The sequence below is a fragment of the Sturnira hondurensis genome, unplaced genomic scaffold, assembly GCF_014824575.4.
Source record: "Sturnira hondurensis isolate 20B ecotype Veracruz unplaced genomic scaffold, ASM1482457v3 Scaffold0011378, whole genome shotgun sequence".
NCBI classification, from domain to species: domain Eukaryota; kingdom Metazoa; phylum Chordata; class Mammalia; order Chiroptera; family Phyllostomidae; genus Sturnira; species Sturnira hondurensis.
The window spans coordinates 3,490,757-3,506,672 of record NW_028084009.1 but is presented as its reverse complement, the minus strand read 5'-3'; the positions used below and the strand labels follow the sequence as shown (position 1 = coordinate 3,506,672).

The 15,916-nt window shown below is 47.9% G+C and overlaps 1 protein-coding gene across 3 annotated transcripts in view; it reads left to right on the top strand.

The window, feature by feature from the left end:
* Window positions 1-15,916, top strand: part of ZNF217 (zinc finger protein 217) — a 39,262-nt gene that overhangs the window by 5,198 nt on the left and 18,148 nt on the right. The window contains exon 3 of one of the 3 annotated variants that reach the window (XM_037059922.1): window positions 5,658-5,724. The gene's annotated coding sequence lies outside the window, so the exon portion shown is untranslated. Of the gene's footprint in view, window positions 1-5,657; window positions 5,725-9,182; window positions 9,389-9,458; window positions 9,718-15,916 lie in introns of those variants that run through there. The other 2 variants (XM_037059921.1, XM_037059920.1) reach the window with 2 other exon arrangements.

Sequence of the window (15,916 nt, the reverse complement as noted above, 5' to 3'; positions counted from 1 at the left end):
ATCTTTTTTTTTTTTAACTCTGATATCTTGGTGATTTACCCATGTGAATACATGGGGCTCTAGTTCATTCTTCCCACCTTATGCCCCTATCCTTAAATTTACATATACCATAGCTCGTGTGTCCATTTTCCTTCGGATGGACATGTAGGTCGTTTCTAATTTTTTGCTGTAACAAACAGTGCTGCAGCGAACAACCTGGTGGACCTGAGGGGTTATTTATTACTCTAGGGTAGGTATTATATACTGTCTCTTATTTATGCTTTAGGTTGTTTAGTGCCTGTTTCTCCTATTAAAATATAAGCCCCATAAGGGCAAAAATACAGTTTGTTTTGTACCTCGCTCTTTAATTACTGCCTTGGCCAAGTGCCTGAGACAAAGGAGTTGTCAGTAAATACTTGTAGAATGAGGGCAAGGTTGGCTGGGACCAGGGGTTGGCTTTGCATGCCTAGAGAGGGACTGATGACTTATTTTGGTGTGGTGTGTAATTTTGCACAGGGCTGTAGCAGATGTTTATTTGTGGGTTTAGGAAAGAGTGTTCTGGGCTAGGAAGCATACAGGTTTGGGAGGCTTGGGATGAGATCTTTGTATAGATCAAAAGGAAGCAAACAAGGAGCGTGAAGGAAAGGAAGGTTGCATCTGTGGACAGTTGGGTTGCTAGGATCTGGAAGGTGCACTAACTGATTAGCTCTCAGGAGCAATGGAAAGTCCCGCATGGAGGGTCGAGACCCAGTCTAGGACACTTTCATTTGGTAAACATTTATTGCCTCCCAGCTCTATGCAAAAAGCACGACTTTGCACAGCCTTTCTCCCTTACCCTCAAAGGAGAGCTGCAGTCTTGTTGGGGAAGCTGGATGAGGACACAGGTACACCAGCTTGAGGCTGGAGGGGACTAGCCCTGGGGCCACCGAGTCATCTCCTGCTGTTCCAGACATGGGGGAGGGGAGGGCGTTTAGACGGAGGCTGCGTGGCGTTGTCCCAGAGCCACACACAGCAGACTGTCGAACCCTCAGGGTAGGGTGTCCAGAAGTGCCCATCTGTGTAGATGTTTAGAAGTTAAGGAAATTTAGGTTGGTGACAGAGCTGAGATTTGACCTCAGGTTCACACGGCCCTGTTAGCTTTGTGACCTTAGGCAGGCTACTTCACCATCTGAGCCTCAGTTTCCTCTTTTTTAAAAAAAGGTGGTAACAACATGCAGGTTGAAGATTGGTGAGATTACAGTGAGTTCAGTGACAGGTGTTCTTCCACCAGTGACAGCTCAGGTTCAGTGGTCCTGCCCTGGACACAAGGACTGCTGTGTCCTTCTGGCCGTGCCCTCTGCGCAGCCAGAATGAGGTCATGGAGGAGGGAATCTGTAGAGGAAGAAACACTTGAGTTTAGTAGTTCTTTCCGTCTTATTTCCGTTTCCTTTCAGTGGCTTCCTGGTGCTCCTGGAGGAAAATGCTAAGTGGCCGTCCGGCTCCCGCCAGCTGTGCTCAGAAACTCTGTCTCTAGCTGGAGAGACCTTGGGAGTTTTAAGCAGGGCCCTGGCGTGATCAGATTTGACTTTGGAAAAGATCAGTGTGGCTTTTGAAGATATTAGTGTGACAGATACGTGTTTTCTGCTGGGATGGTAGCCCTTCGAACGCAGCACCCATGTCCCTTCCTGCTGTAGCCCTGGCCTGTGCAGACATGCCAGGCGATCACAGAGCAGGTGTGCACTCCTCGGTTGGTCAAATGCATCCTTCACCTCTCTGCCTCTTCCTCCGATGTGTTAGGATTACATAGGAGGAAGATGTAATGAGATAATGGGTATTATCTCAAGCCTGGCACACATAACCATTTACTGGTTTTTAATCCAGTATGAGCATCTACTATCTACTACGCATGGTTCAGGTCCTGGGGATACATACCTATGGGAGGCAGTGTGTGGGGGGGTGAGGCTTAGCTAGTGTCTGCACAGGAGGAAAGCTCTGTGTTGAAGGATGGAGAGAGAGGGGCCAGGCTAAGAGGAGCTGAGGTTGGAGACCCAGGCAGGGGAATGGGCTGTGAGGGAGGCCCTGTCTTGGGAATAAGGCCAAGGCCGTAGAGGCAGGTGCTTTAGACTCTTAGTTCTACTGCTCATGACCAGTGGGCTTTGGGAGAGTCCCTCAATCCCTCTGTGGCCAGGTTTGTCTATAAAAATGGAAAAACATAGGCCCTAACTCAGAGGGTCGCTGGGAGTTAGATTAAATGAGTGAGAGCGTACAAAATTCACACTGAGAACATAATACGTGCTAGTGCTTACTGCTTCCTCCATTACGAGGCAGAGAAATGTAGAAGGCACTCGTGGCGTGGGTTCGGACAAGTCCCTGCTCTGGATGGAGTTAGCAGTTCGATTCAGACCAAGAAATAAAAAAATAAAATTCCTAACCAACCAATTGTACAAAGACCTTCCTAGGTCATTTTTGTCACCTGAAAGGGAGGAGCCAGAGGGGAAAGGGGAAGAGTAAGGTCAAAGACGCTCTGTGTTCTCCCTAGTGACCTGTGGAACCCCTCGGGTTCCAGCTCCAGTGTCATTGGCATCTGGAGAGCTGGGCTGGGCTGTCAAACAGTACATTCAAAGCTGAGCCCTGCACAGCCCTTTGAGGACTTGATACTTGGTACAGCTGACCAGCAATCAACACAGAAGTTAAGGGGGCTCCCTCACCCTTGTGCAGTCCAAAAGCCAAGTATAACGTTGGGCTCCCCCCCAGTTTAACTTACTGATAGCTTATTGATGCCTGGAAGCCTTAGCAATAACACATATTTTGTATATTGTATATATTATAGACTGTATTCTTTCAATCAAGTAACTAGATTAAAATGTTACTGAGCAAGGAAAATAAGTTCAAATATTGTCCCAATTGGAAACAAATGTTTAAGTCGACCTGCGCAGTGCAAACACAAAGCCATGTTCAAAACAGCATGGTGTGCAACATGGCTTCCCCTGTAATTCAGACCAAGAAATAAATAAGAGGAGCTGAGAATTCAGCGTGGGGCGACCCGAGCACTGAAGGAGGCAGGCGAGTCGAGGTTATGGCCTCTTATTTATAGGTGAGGAAACTGACCCGGAGACCCAAATTTCAATTTCTTTCCCGCTGGAACTCACTCGGCCAAGTTCTGGGTGTCATTCATTTGTTTTGAACGCGTTTACCGATCTCCGATTCGGGCAGACGTCACGGGGATAACAGCAGAGAGCAAGACACAGGGTCACCTATTTTTATGGGGTGTAGAGGCTAACAGGGACAAACAGGAACAAACAAGCAGGAACAAACAATGACTGTGGTGTAATGTGCAGTGAGTGTGACTGTGGCACTGAGCCCCAGCTGCCTGTGTGATCCAGTGTCAGTGGCTGACCCATCTCTTGGCCCGCTTGCCCTTCATCCGTGTTCACTTCCCATGGAGTCTCGTACAGTTCCATGGCGTCGCACATCTGTGAGCGCTGGAGAGCCATGGGGGGAGGTCTGAGAGCCAGGTCTAGGGTTCCCGACTGGGCGTCTGAATGGGGATGGAGTAGGCGGTTGGAAATATGTTTTGGGAGTCGAGGAGAAAGGTCTGTGTGAGAAATGTGTCAATTTAGGAGCCTCACAGGTCTTTTGAAGCATTGAATTGGATGAAATCACCTAGGGAATAAATAAGAAACAGAGAAAGTGCCGGCATTGGACCCTGGGCACTTGAAAGCCTGGAGGTCAGGGAGAGGAGAAGGAATCGGCAGAGGGGACTGAGAAAGAGCAGCCCGTGAGGGCTGGGGGAAGCCTGCAGATTTAAATCAAGAGGGAAAGCATTTCAAGGAGGGGGAAGAGAGAGACTTTATAAGGTACCGCAGATGAGGCAAGTTAAAACGAGGGTAGAAAATACTTTGACATCCGCCCTGGCCCGGAAGCTCAGTTGGTTAGACTGTTGTCCCTACAGTAGAATAGCCATCTTGCGTGAGTGAATAAAGTTATACCTTTTTTTCTGTCAGACTGGCAATGTATATATATATATTTTTCGGTATGCCACAGATTTTTTTTGGGGGGGGTGCTGGAATCCGGGTACAAACCTTGCAGAATTTTAGTAACTACTTTATCTGTGCCATGAGTTAAACAGTTTGAGAATTGCTGCTCTAGAAAATAGCATAAGGCCAAAGGAGCAAGGACTTCATTCCTTTGGCTAACTCTAAGCTCTCTCTCTCTCGTGCCTAGAATCATGCCAGACCCCCCCAAAATGAGCTTACAGCTCTGCAGTGTGCCTCACGTAATTCTCTTGTCTTTATAAAAGCATGTATTATTTATGCCAGTAATAGAGTTACATGTTTTTTCTGGTTTTATTGAGATACAACTGACATGACACCATGTAAGTTTAAGGTATAGACGCCATGGTTTAATGTATGTGTGTTGCAGAATAACCACCACAGTATGTTTAGTTCATGTCCATCGTCTGGTAGTCACACTTTCTCCTCTTGAGATGAGAACTTTTAAGTCGTTCTTTTTTTTTCCATCCTTTTCTCCCGTCACTTCCTGCACTACGTCCTCCGTCATGATTCCGTTTTATGGGTGAGAAAACGGAAATCCAGAGCGATCAGGTAATCTCGAATGGATGCAGTTTTGGAGAGGTGGAGGTGTGGCGCCTCTGAGCCCAGAGTGATTGCGGAGGGAGACGTTCTGACGCCTGGAGAGGCTCCCGCTCTGCAGAGCCCAGCGGAAGTGCTTTCCTAAATGAATGGGCAGGGAGCGAGGGGCAGGGGGATCCACAGGTCCGGAGGCTCTGGGTCAGGGGGGCTCAGAACCCTAACTGAAGGGACAGCTGGGACTGGAGGCTGGAGAGGTGTCAGGCAGGGGCCGGGTCTACTGGGCTGGTGAGGCAAGTTCTGGGGTTCCTTCTCTTTTTTTGAGGCTGAGGGGAGCCTGGCCGGGCTGGCTGGGAGGTGGGCAGATTCACAGTGTGAAAGATCTGGACTGTGGGGTGGAGAATGTCCTTGGGCAAACCCGGAAAGGAGCTTTGGAGAAATCTCACATTCAGGTGTTTGGAGGCTAGAGAGAGTTTGTGGTGCTGTGAGGGAGATGCTGTGGACAAAGTTGAAATATATTGAGAAGTTACAGGGTTTGCTGATGGAGTCAAGGTGTGTGGAGAGGAGCTGAAATATACTTTGGCCTCTGGGTTCAGCTTGAGTAAGTGGGTGGATGGGAGAGGGCCCCATTTATGGAGATGAGGGTGAGAATGGCGTTTCAAGAACTGATACTTAACCTTTCTCTTCTGGCCCCCCCCCCCCTTATCCCATAGCTCCCCTTACGGAATATCAGACGAGCAAAAAAGCTTTAAAGAGGTGCTTCCCAAAGTTATGTGACATGAAATTTTTAAAGAAAGTTTACATTTGCAAGTCAAGTGAGGTCAACCTTGGAAAAACATCTAGAATATTAGAGGAAGACAAAAGTTGTGTTTGCAGAGGGAGGGGGCACTGGTCCACTTACCAGCCGGAGGAACACAGTTGAAATAAGCAATGCCCCCGCCCCACGTTATCAAGTCAGTCTAATCCAGTCCTGAGAGATCCTCCCCCTACCTTATCAAGTAAATCCAATCAAGTCCTGATGGAATCTAGACCTCTATTTAAATTGAGCCTTATTCTTGGCCCCTCCCATTTTGGTTTGCTGGTAAAATCCCGCAATCCCATCTCTTCCAGGTGGACTGGCAAACTCGGAGAGGAAAGGGCAGGTTCTTGGTTCCAGACACCGCCTCACTTCCAAAAGGTAATTCCTGCTGTTTATGTTTGTCATCTAGTGTCATGATGTTGTACAGAGGGTTTAATATTTTGAGATGACTCGAGTGCAGTCAAGGGACCTCACAGGAAAGAGGGAAGTGCGGTGTTTGCTGCGGTTGGCGATCCTACTTAATTCGGTGCACTCAGTCGTGTTAAAAGGCTGCCCCGGTTTTCTTCTCAAATGTCCTTTGTAGTTTGCAGAAGCTGGCAGGTTTGGCTAACTTTTTCATTCTCTTTTCCTGCTAACTCTTCATTGCAGTTTTTCAGGTTTTCCTGCTCTGAACACTAAATTCTTTTTAAGTCCAGTATCTGTGTTGGCTGCGTTTCAGCTCCAGGGTTTTACACACAGTTTCCAAACTGTTTTTCTGTAATAGTTCCACAGTAAAATAAATACTTGCGAAATAAGAAGATCGTACTGCATTCTGTACCTCTAATGGAGGCTAAGTCCCCAAAGATGATTCCAAAAAGTGTTAAATATAGCAAATCAGAAGGGGTTTTTGTTTTGTTTTGTTATTAGAGCTGGGGAGAAATCCAAAAAGAAGTCTCATCTCACCAGGATTAAATCAGATAATGGGACGATTTTTTTTTAAAGCCTACACTGGGAAATACCTTAAGGAGGGTGGGTCTGTTTAGGTAATTGTGAAAAATGAAGTGTAGCTGATGTTTGTCTCATTAAAAAAAGGTGAAGGGGGCTTTTTCTGCCCTTTGCCAGAGTAGCATGTGCAGAAAAACATCAGCTCCCATTGGAAGGGACGTTTCTGGTTCCATTCTTTGTGTTGCCTGCTTCCCTGCAGCACCTGACTCCTTAAGAATTAGTCTAGCTGGGGGTGCCGGCGAAACAGGATTACTTGTGGGCGGAGCTAAGTGTGTGCACACCAACGTTTGATTTTCAGTTTTCATTTCATACAATAATAATGTGAATTCTTCGCGTTTACTACAAAATCACATGTTCCTAGTGTTCTGTTACTTTTGGAGTTTCCATTTTTAATTGTTTTAACTCCACATGCTTTCCAAATACACCTTAAGTACAAGTCTCTCCATTTGAAAGGGAGATTGTGTCTCACAGAAGCCCTTACAGTGAATTCAGATCACTCTATGTCCATTTAAAAACACAGTATGTGTTTGCAACCCGGCACCCAGTCACTGGCAGTATTTTGCAACCATTTCCCAGTTTTTTGTTGGCACCCTTCCAGGAATAGGGTTCTTTGTAATTTCTTGCTCAAATGTAAGATCACATATAAAATTCTGAGCTGATAGATTGGTTCAGACAATCATCTTTTAATTTGGAGAGCTACAACAGAACAAGGTTTTTCTTGGGGGGGGGAGGAGGAGAGAAACAGTAGCTGACAACCATATGATGTTACTATGCTAACAAAGTGGGAGCTTTGTGCTGGCGGCATAGAGGAAAAAGCACAACACTTTTTGCTCTGAAAGTAATTCGGTGACGACGGGGTCTGAGAGCCAAGGGCTCTCTATTGTTCTTAGTGAAACGATTATTTGTCAAAACATTTGATTGTTTCCCTATGCCTGCTGAAAAGTTTGGACTTTTCTTTTTGGCTCAATTTTCATAGTAAGATTTTAAATGACCGGTGCTATTCTGTTTACAGCATTCAGGGTTTCAGAGTTCAAAGGTTATCCATTAACACGTAGAGTGAGGCTCCACTCCGGTTAAGACACAACCTGGTCCCACCAGTTCATAGCTCCTTTGTTTGGAGCCCTGCTGGAAGTCGTTTGTTTTGATAAAGTTCAGTGAAGCTTCTTGTTGAGGAAGAGTCTGTGTCTGGACTGTGTTTTAAGATGGGACTGAAAGGCTCTGAGAAGTATTTTAAAGAAAGGTGTTCATCTTCCCTGAGAAAAGGAATTCTAGTCCTAGAAGTAATCGGTATCAGTGTCCTTGAATGGAAAAAAAAAAGTTCTGGCCTAAGAATCTACTTCTGGCGCGGCTAATTAATTAAGTGTGAGTAAGGAATTGGTTCACTTCCTTTTTAGAAAAGACTAACCAGACCATATGTGGGGCTAGTAGTTATATATAAAATGACAGCAAAACATCACACTTGGCAAATCCTTCCCTTTTGCTGAGAAGCTGCCTCTCAAATTCCATTTCCTATTTATTACGGGTTGCATTGCTCACCAGCCGAGCACTTGTGTAGTGTGTTTTATTTTTCATTTTGGTCCTGATTTATTAAGTATATAATAAAGTGCCTTTAGTANAACCAGACCATATGTGGGGCTAGTAGTTATATATAAAATGACAGCAAAACATCACACTTGGCAAATCCTTCCCTTTTGCTGAGAAGCTGCCTCTCAAATTCCATTTCCTATTTATTACGGGTTGCATTGCTCACCAGCCGAGCACTTGTGTAGTGTGTTTTATTTTTCATTTTGGTCCTGATTAAGTATATAATAAAGTGCCTTTAGTAATTAAGTATATATTAAAGTATACTTTTAAGTGCCTTTCTTGATTTGTTTTAAGCTTTTCCATTTTGGATACACCGAAGGCCAAAAGAAAAAGAAACACTGGGCTGTTTTGTTTGCGGTGACTTGCACTGCTCCGTTTACGTTTGCATTCGTTTGCATTGGGGCAGAAACCTTGGTGGGCGTGATTGTGCTTCTGGGCTTCCTCTTGGGGCTTAAAATGGGGGAAATCAGTGTCCTCAGAATCATAAGCTTTCCTTTTTTTTTTTTTAAAGCAAGGGTAAGAACAGTAGGGAAATGCTTTAAATGAGTTGGGCTTTCAATGAGTTGGGCGGAAGGAGGTGGGGGAAAAGCTTTTTTTGGGGGGGGGGTTCCCATTTTAATAAGCCCGGTTTCATCCACGTGGGTTTCTGTCAAAGCCAAGTGGATTCTTGGAACCCAGGCCAAGTTTAGAAATCTCAAGTTATAATAGTGCGCAAACCCAGGCCTTAAGAAAAAATAACAAAGGGTAGCTTTATAAAGATACTAATTAAAAATATTTTAATCATCAAGTCTCATCGACCTTACTCACACTTAAAGAAAAATCTGAAAAAAATGTTTGTGCACAGCGGCTTTGTAACCTCTCCAAAGGAGTGTAAAGGCTTTTTGTTTGTTACTAGTTCTGGATGACCCAGGAATTCGGGCTACCAGCCCCTCCCTTCGCCTGGGCACACCTTGCAAGGGAGGGGGAGGCAGCAAGGCGGAGGCCTGGATCTGCGCCTGCGCGCTGCCCTCGTGGCCCCCCTCCCCGCGTACCTGTCACTGGAACCGCCGGGCCACGTTAGGCCTGAGTTGTGGGGGCGGTGAAAGGCGCGCGCGTGCGCGGGAATCTCCCGGACGGGAACAGGGAGTGCGCGTGCTCGTCCGCTCGCCCCCGCCTCGGAGGCGGAACCCGAGGTGGTGGGCGGGGCAGGGGTGCGCCTTCGGAGATCACGTGGGTGAGGGCGGGGCCTCGGGCGGCTCGCAGTCGGTGAAGGCAGGAGGCGGGGCGTATTCGAACGGCGGGGCCGAGGGCGGGCGCAACAGCTGCTCCCTGAGCACTTTCTGACCCAACAGTCCCGGTGTGCCGGACGCGCCGCGCCCCGGTGGCTCTAGGGACCCCCCGCGCCTGCACTGTCCCCTCGTGGACGGGTAGGGGGCGCCCGAGCCTTTGCCCCCGTGCGCACCCCCACCCCGCTCACCTTAGCCCCGCGCCCGAGGTGAGCCCGGCCCCCAAATCCTCCCGGCGGGGGTGGGGGTGGGGGGGCACTCTATTTGGGGGAGGTCTGCGAGGCCCCGAGGCGCGGGGGGGATGGCTTGCCTCTCGGTCCCCGTCTGTTTTGGGGGACCGGTGCCGGCGCGGAATCCGGGAGGTGTCCGCACAAAAGGCCGAGAGAAACTCCCCGTCGCCTCCCCTCCCTCTTGCCTTCCCCGCCCCCTCCCCTCCTCTCCTGCTCCCTCCTCATTCAAACCTCGGCTCGCTCGTGTGGTGTCAGTTCAGTCCCGGCCGCCGCCGAGCGAGGAAATGGCCGAGGAGCCGGAGCCGCAGGTAAAGGGGGCGCGCCCCCGCCCGCGCTGGGCCCCAGGGGGCGCCCCACTTAGCCCCTCCGGCGTCCCGCCGAGCTCGCCCTCGAGTCTTTGGTGCTCGTTATCTCTCCCCCTACTCGGATGATCGCCCCGCCCGACCCCCATCCTCGGTTCCTACTCGATTCCGCTCCTCTAGGGCGCCCCCTCCCCACTCGGCGAGAAGGTGTCGGGCGAACCCCCGGTGTGTACAGACAGTGTTTTACCATCACACTCACTCTTGGAAATAGTCGAGATGTTTTGGGGGCGGGGAAGTCCCCCCTCTCCGGGTCGGGAGCCAGGGGCCGGCTGGAGGGAGGTGGGGGCTGCCTGCAAGGGTGTGTGGGGGCTTTCCTGAAAAGTTGGGTGGCTTCACCGCGCGGCTCTCCGAGTCTGCCGACCCGCCTGTGGGGGTTGGCGGCCGGCGCGGGGTCCCCTGCGATGGCCCGGGAGGGGCCGGAGCAAGTTGGAAAGAGCCAAAACAATGCGTCCTAACAGGCGTCCCCCGCGAACAATGGCCGGGACCGTCCACACGGGCCGAGAGGAAGGCGCGTCTACAGGGGCCGGAGGAGGGGCCTGGCCTGGCCGTGGACCCCGACACTCCCCCCAGCGAGCCCCCCGGCCGCCCCCAAAACCCTGCCTGGGAGTCTGGGTCTTCTGCCCATCTCTGAGCAGGCGGTGCACAGGGCTGCGTTTCCTGGATGTGCGATTAGGATTTTTATTCCTTCCCTCTTTAATTTTACAGATTAAAAAGAACTTTGAAAATAACCCTTAAGCGTTTAAAGAACAGCTTTATAACTCAATTCTAGTGGGAGACCCGAAGCCAGTTGGAAGCAGAACTAGGAACTCCGAAGGGCAGGAGGGATTGAAATGTTAGCCTAAAAGTGTTTCGTTTTTTTTTTTTTTAAAGGAAGTTTCTGCCAGCAGGCGCTGAGTGGCGAAACCGCGCAGTTTCAGATGTAGAGCCCTCTTCCCTCTTGATTTGGCCCCAAAATGAGTGCACGGGATGGGGGGGGCGCTGCTGGGGGCGCGGGAGGCAGGAGTTGGGGTGGCCTGGGTGATCCTCGCCCGGCGGGCGAGAGGTGGCCTGCGGGGTGTCCTGGCCGGTACCTGCGCGCCCCGGATCAGAGCCATTCAGGTCCCGGGAGTGAGCCCACATTTTAGGGATCGGGGTAGGGCCACGGAGGACGGGAAGCCGCATTTTTTCTGGCGGATGGGGCGGGCAAGCGGGTTTTTCTGCCAGGTTTAGCTCTAGGAGCCACCAGTGGCCACTTCTGGGACCCCAGTAGCCTGTTCACATTTGGAGCAGCAGAAACTTTTATTTTCTCTCCGCCCTCCCCCACTCCCTCCAGGAAAAGGATAGTTATTTCAGTAGAGTTGAAGGCTTTGGTGTGTTGTTCCCCTTTGAGATTCCTTGAGCCACAATTTATCTTTCTGAATCAGCCTATAGGGCTTGGGGCTTTGAACATTCCTGAACGTGTATTAAATAAATGGCGGTTGTAGTGGTCCTCTGGCCAGTTTGGGGCCCAGCGTTACTGACCACTGTGCATACCGTACGTAGCCTAGCTGGCTTCCTGGTTTTCTAGATCCTTTGCGACCATTAAGCTGTATGTTCTAAAAAGCCTAGGTCTGATTTAGTTCAGGTTGATTCAATTATGTCTTCATCGCTTTTGAGTTGGTTGAATGAGTTGACATGAGATTAAGCTCAACAAAAGAAAGGCAGGGAAACAACAGCTGCCAGCCAGGCCTGGCCACTAGGTAGGGGTCTTAGGCCTTTTACCTTCTCTTCTGTGTGTCAAGAAGTTCATTTAAAAATGTTCTTTTACTGTACGTTCCCCCTGGAATGCAAGGGCTGCCTTGGTATCCATTGAGACTTAAAATACTAAGTCTTATATTATTTTGAGAATGAGTAATAGATCTGGAGTTTCTAAAAAGCCTGCAGTGTCTGTAGTGACAAGTGCCGGGCAATAACCTAATGGCTTTTTGTCCGAAAAACACAACAGTCAGACCTAGTTTGTGCTTGTTTAGTTAATGTGTGCTGAGGACTTGGAAGGTGTGTCCTTCATGGTGGATGGCTTTTTCTGAGGAGTACGCTTATTTTAGAGGCTCCTTTTGTCAGTATTCCGAAGTGTCTAGTAGAGCATGTGTTTTTTAATCCTGGTGTTTTAGCTGAAATCACCCCCCCTTTCCAGTTGCTGCCATTTTTAATAATGTGTAGGTTTTCAATTCTAGAGGCGGTGCCTTACTTAAAGATTGAGAAGTCAGTAGCTCCCAGACAAATTTATATTTTACTTGACTTGTTTGTTAGAATAGGGTTAATAATCTGATTGCTTGGAATTTTAATTACTCGGTCTGAGGAAGAAGGCGGCTCCTTTAGCTCTGCACATTGATTTGCATGTTGGAGGAGGAAGTGGGGAAGAAGCCGACTTTTCTAGGTGAAAGACACGTTTCTTTAGCGTCCCATTTCTTCCAGTGCTTTTTATCTTCACAACACCTAACACTTTGCAGTTTGACCTTTGCCATTGCTAAAAAAATAACTCGTGGGTTCGAAGTTTAGCCGTTGTCTTGGGCTCATATTATTCCCTTTCACTTCTTAATCAGAAAAAGGAATTACTACACCACTGAAATAAAACTTGTAGAAAACACTTTGTCCCTCCAGCCTGAAGAAGCCATTTAGATAACAGCTCGACTCCCCCTCTTCCCCCAGGTAACAGGGGAGGGGGGGGAGGAGTGAAGGTTTTTGGCTTTGCCTTTACTTTTAAGGTTTAAGGTGGAGGCAGATTTGCATTCCTTTTTGTAAGCCTCCGTTTTTTTTGGCAGTGGGACGCCTGGAAGAAATAGCAGCCCAGTGGTCCTTTTAGAAAGGAAATCTGAAAATAAGACTTAAGCAAGTCACTTACAGACTGATGAAATAATTAAGGAATATAATGGCCTGGCAAGGACTGGCCTTCTATCTCGTGTCAGATAAGTGCTAGTCACTCTTCTCCCTTGTAACAGGAGGATGAAATGGCATGTTTTTGCCCCAGTGGGGCTGCCTTTCCCCAGCTCGGGAGCACTCTTACTTCTGAGGTACTTGATGAGAGCCTCAGGGGTCCCCAGAGCTGTGTTTTCCCACTTTATAAAATCCCCTTCTTTTCTCTTAGTTGTCACAAACGTGATATTGACTGATGAGAACTTTGAGTAGTTTTAATGACTCTTGACTGCCTGCGATCCACTACTTACAAAAAACAAAAACAAAAACGGGTTTATCTGACTCTCAGGACTGTGATTGGCCCTGGTCTTTGACCTGAAGCTTTGTTTCCATTTGTTCAACAAGTTAGTTCCGATGGTTCCGTTTCAGGGAAGCCAGTGTGGCCTGTATGTTAACGTTTTTGAGGCTGCTGCATGTGACCTGTTTTAGGTGGTTGAGTCCTCATTTCCTATTTCAGTGTAATCCTGGAGCCGGGATGGTTACTAAGTCAGATAGCAAGGTGGCGCTCAAATAGTGAACAGTAGCCAGGTGTTTCCAAGCCTGGGAATCACACAGTAGAAGTGAAAACACGAGACAGTTCTATATACCGATGCGTATGCCAATAGAATAAAAAAACGCAATGAGACTTTACATTAAATGACTATAATTGGAATAGGTAGAATGGTTTTCAGATTGATTACTGAGGTGTTACAGAATAAAACCCTGGATGGTATTTACAGGCCACACATTAAAGGGATCCCAGTTATTACACCGAATGTTCTAAATAGTGAGGGGTCTGGTTCCAGTGTGTAAGGTAGACCCAGGCCAGGGGGAGGTGGGATTTGTCCACCTCATCTCCAGGTGGGGGGAGGGGTGTTGAAATGCACGTGGAAGCAGGTGAATTACACAAAGCCAGCAGGAAATGTCTTAAATTCGGTGAGGGGAGCTCGGTCGTTACAACTTAGTGGCCTCATTTTGGGGGCAGCATAACGGCGCTACTGAAATGACGACTTTTACTTTTAGCAGTAAGGTGGTTTGGCTCGGCTTTCTGCGAGAAGGGTGTGATGCAGTTAGGCAGTGGTGTGTGGGGCAAGGGATTTGGAAGGGAGACCATGAGGGCAGATGGAGTGTGGCTTTGAGGAAGTGGGACGATAGGGACCGTACTTTCTTCAAATCTGCAGCTCCGAGGAGCAAGCTCCATTCTTGTATGAGTCTGTCTTCCAGGTAAATAGAGGGGCAGCCCCTGCCACCCCGCCGCCCCCTGCGGTTGTCCCTTTATGCCCGACATGGGAATGCTTGTGAAAAACCTTTGCATTNACAACTTAGTGGCCTCATTTTGGGGGCAGCATAACGGCGCTACTGAAATGACGACTTTTACTTTTAGCAGTAAGGTGGTTTGGCTCGGCTTTCTGCGAGAAGGGTGTGATGCAGTTAGGCAGTGGTGTGTGGGGCAAGGGATTTGGAAGGGAGACCATGAGGGTAGATGGAGTGTGGCTTTGAGGAAGTGGGACGATAGGGACCATACTTTCTTCAAATCTGCAGCTCCGAGGAGCAAGCTCCATTCTTGTATGAGTCTGTCTTCCAGGTAAATAGAGGGGCAGCCCCTGCCACCCCGCCGCCCCCTGCAGTTGTCCCTTTATGCCCGACATGGGAATGCTTGTGAAAAACCTTTGCATTCGATCATTTGTGGGCTGCCTGTCCTTCAGGCCCCCCTTACTTCCTGCCCAGGGCAACAGCAGAGCTGATTACTGGAAATTTGGGGCCAGTTTGGTAATTTCATGATAAAGTTGAGAAATAAAATTACCAAACCTGAAAAGACAGCTGAGTTAAGTTGCATGAGGGGATTAGTTTAATTCCTTAGCCTCTCTCCTTACGCTTTCCCAGAGTTGTCTCTGACCTCCGCATCCCTCCACTTCACAGAGAAGGGCTTCCCAGGAGTCAGATGCCCGTTCTTTAAATGGGTTCTTGCAGTGTTTTGGGTATTGGTGGCCATTCCTTTCTAGTGTCAGAACCTTTTTGAATTTAAAATCGTTCAAAATGCAGTTATATTGCCTGGAGATTGAAAGCCTTTTCTTGAATCAGCATTAGGAAAAGTTCTTGTTTTTTCTTATCAGAGGTGTTTTTGTTCTTCAGTGGACACCTTTTTGGTTGTTCAGTACATAAGTCCACTGAACATAGGCTGTATGTATGCATTGAAAGGAGGCTTTCCCCCCTTTATTTTGAAAGCAAACAGGTGGTTTAAAGGGGCCAGACATACAACAGTAGCGTGTGTTCTCTGCAGAGACAGGGAGAGGGGTATTTAAATGTCTCCAGTGAAACCTCTCATGCCTTAAAAGGCATTGCCACGTTTATGTTCAGTCTGAAGGTAGTTAAGTTGGGGTACGGTTAGGGACACGCGCCATTTGGCTCCGTGGAGAGAGCTGTGGAAGGGTAGGGCGGTGGTCAGGTGTGCTGCCCAGTTCCTCGTGCACCTATGTGTATACAGGTGTGTGTGTGTACATGTACACAGGCAGTGTTTTCTTTGTCCAGTGAAAAATTGCAGGTAAAGCCAGGGCAGTGCATTTCTTTAGTTCTCTGAACTCCCTCTCTTCGCTGCAGTTACACTAAAATCTTTTCAAAGTGTTAAGGTAGCACTGGTTAAATCGTAACAATAGAGCTCACTGAGAGCAGTGTTCAGTCTTGCCTAATTAAAATTCTTTTTTTTAAATTGTCCATTTCCCGTATAGTTCTCTTTCAGGACACAGTGAAATTTTTAAAAGCCAGTGTACAGACTACAGTAATCTGTTAATTAATTGTTAATTGTGACCCTAATTCATTTGGAGTGAACCAGGCAGTTTTGAATCGTGAAGTTCTAATACGCTAATGTGATTACATTTTTATAACACTACCAGGGTCTCTAGTCCTATTCAGAATTGGGCACTATATACAATTTCAAGAAAATGAGACTGCCTCTGAACAGTTGTTTGCTTTTGAATAGTTTAGGTTGGAATGCTGACTGTCACCTTTGAGTACTTGAATCTTTTTCTTCCACTTGCATTTTAAACATCTCTCCACAGTTATATTAGGCAAGTTGGGTTGACCACCTAGCTCACGGGTGTGACCTTGGTGATTGCCTTGCAATAGTGTTGAAGGGTTTCGAGTGACAGGTTTTGATCGCTATTGTAGATTACCATGTAGAGTGCCCTTTCCTTGTCAGCCGAAGGGAAACAAATAGTATGTGTAAAATATGAAAGGG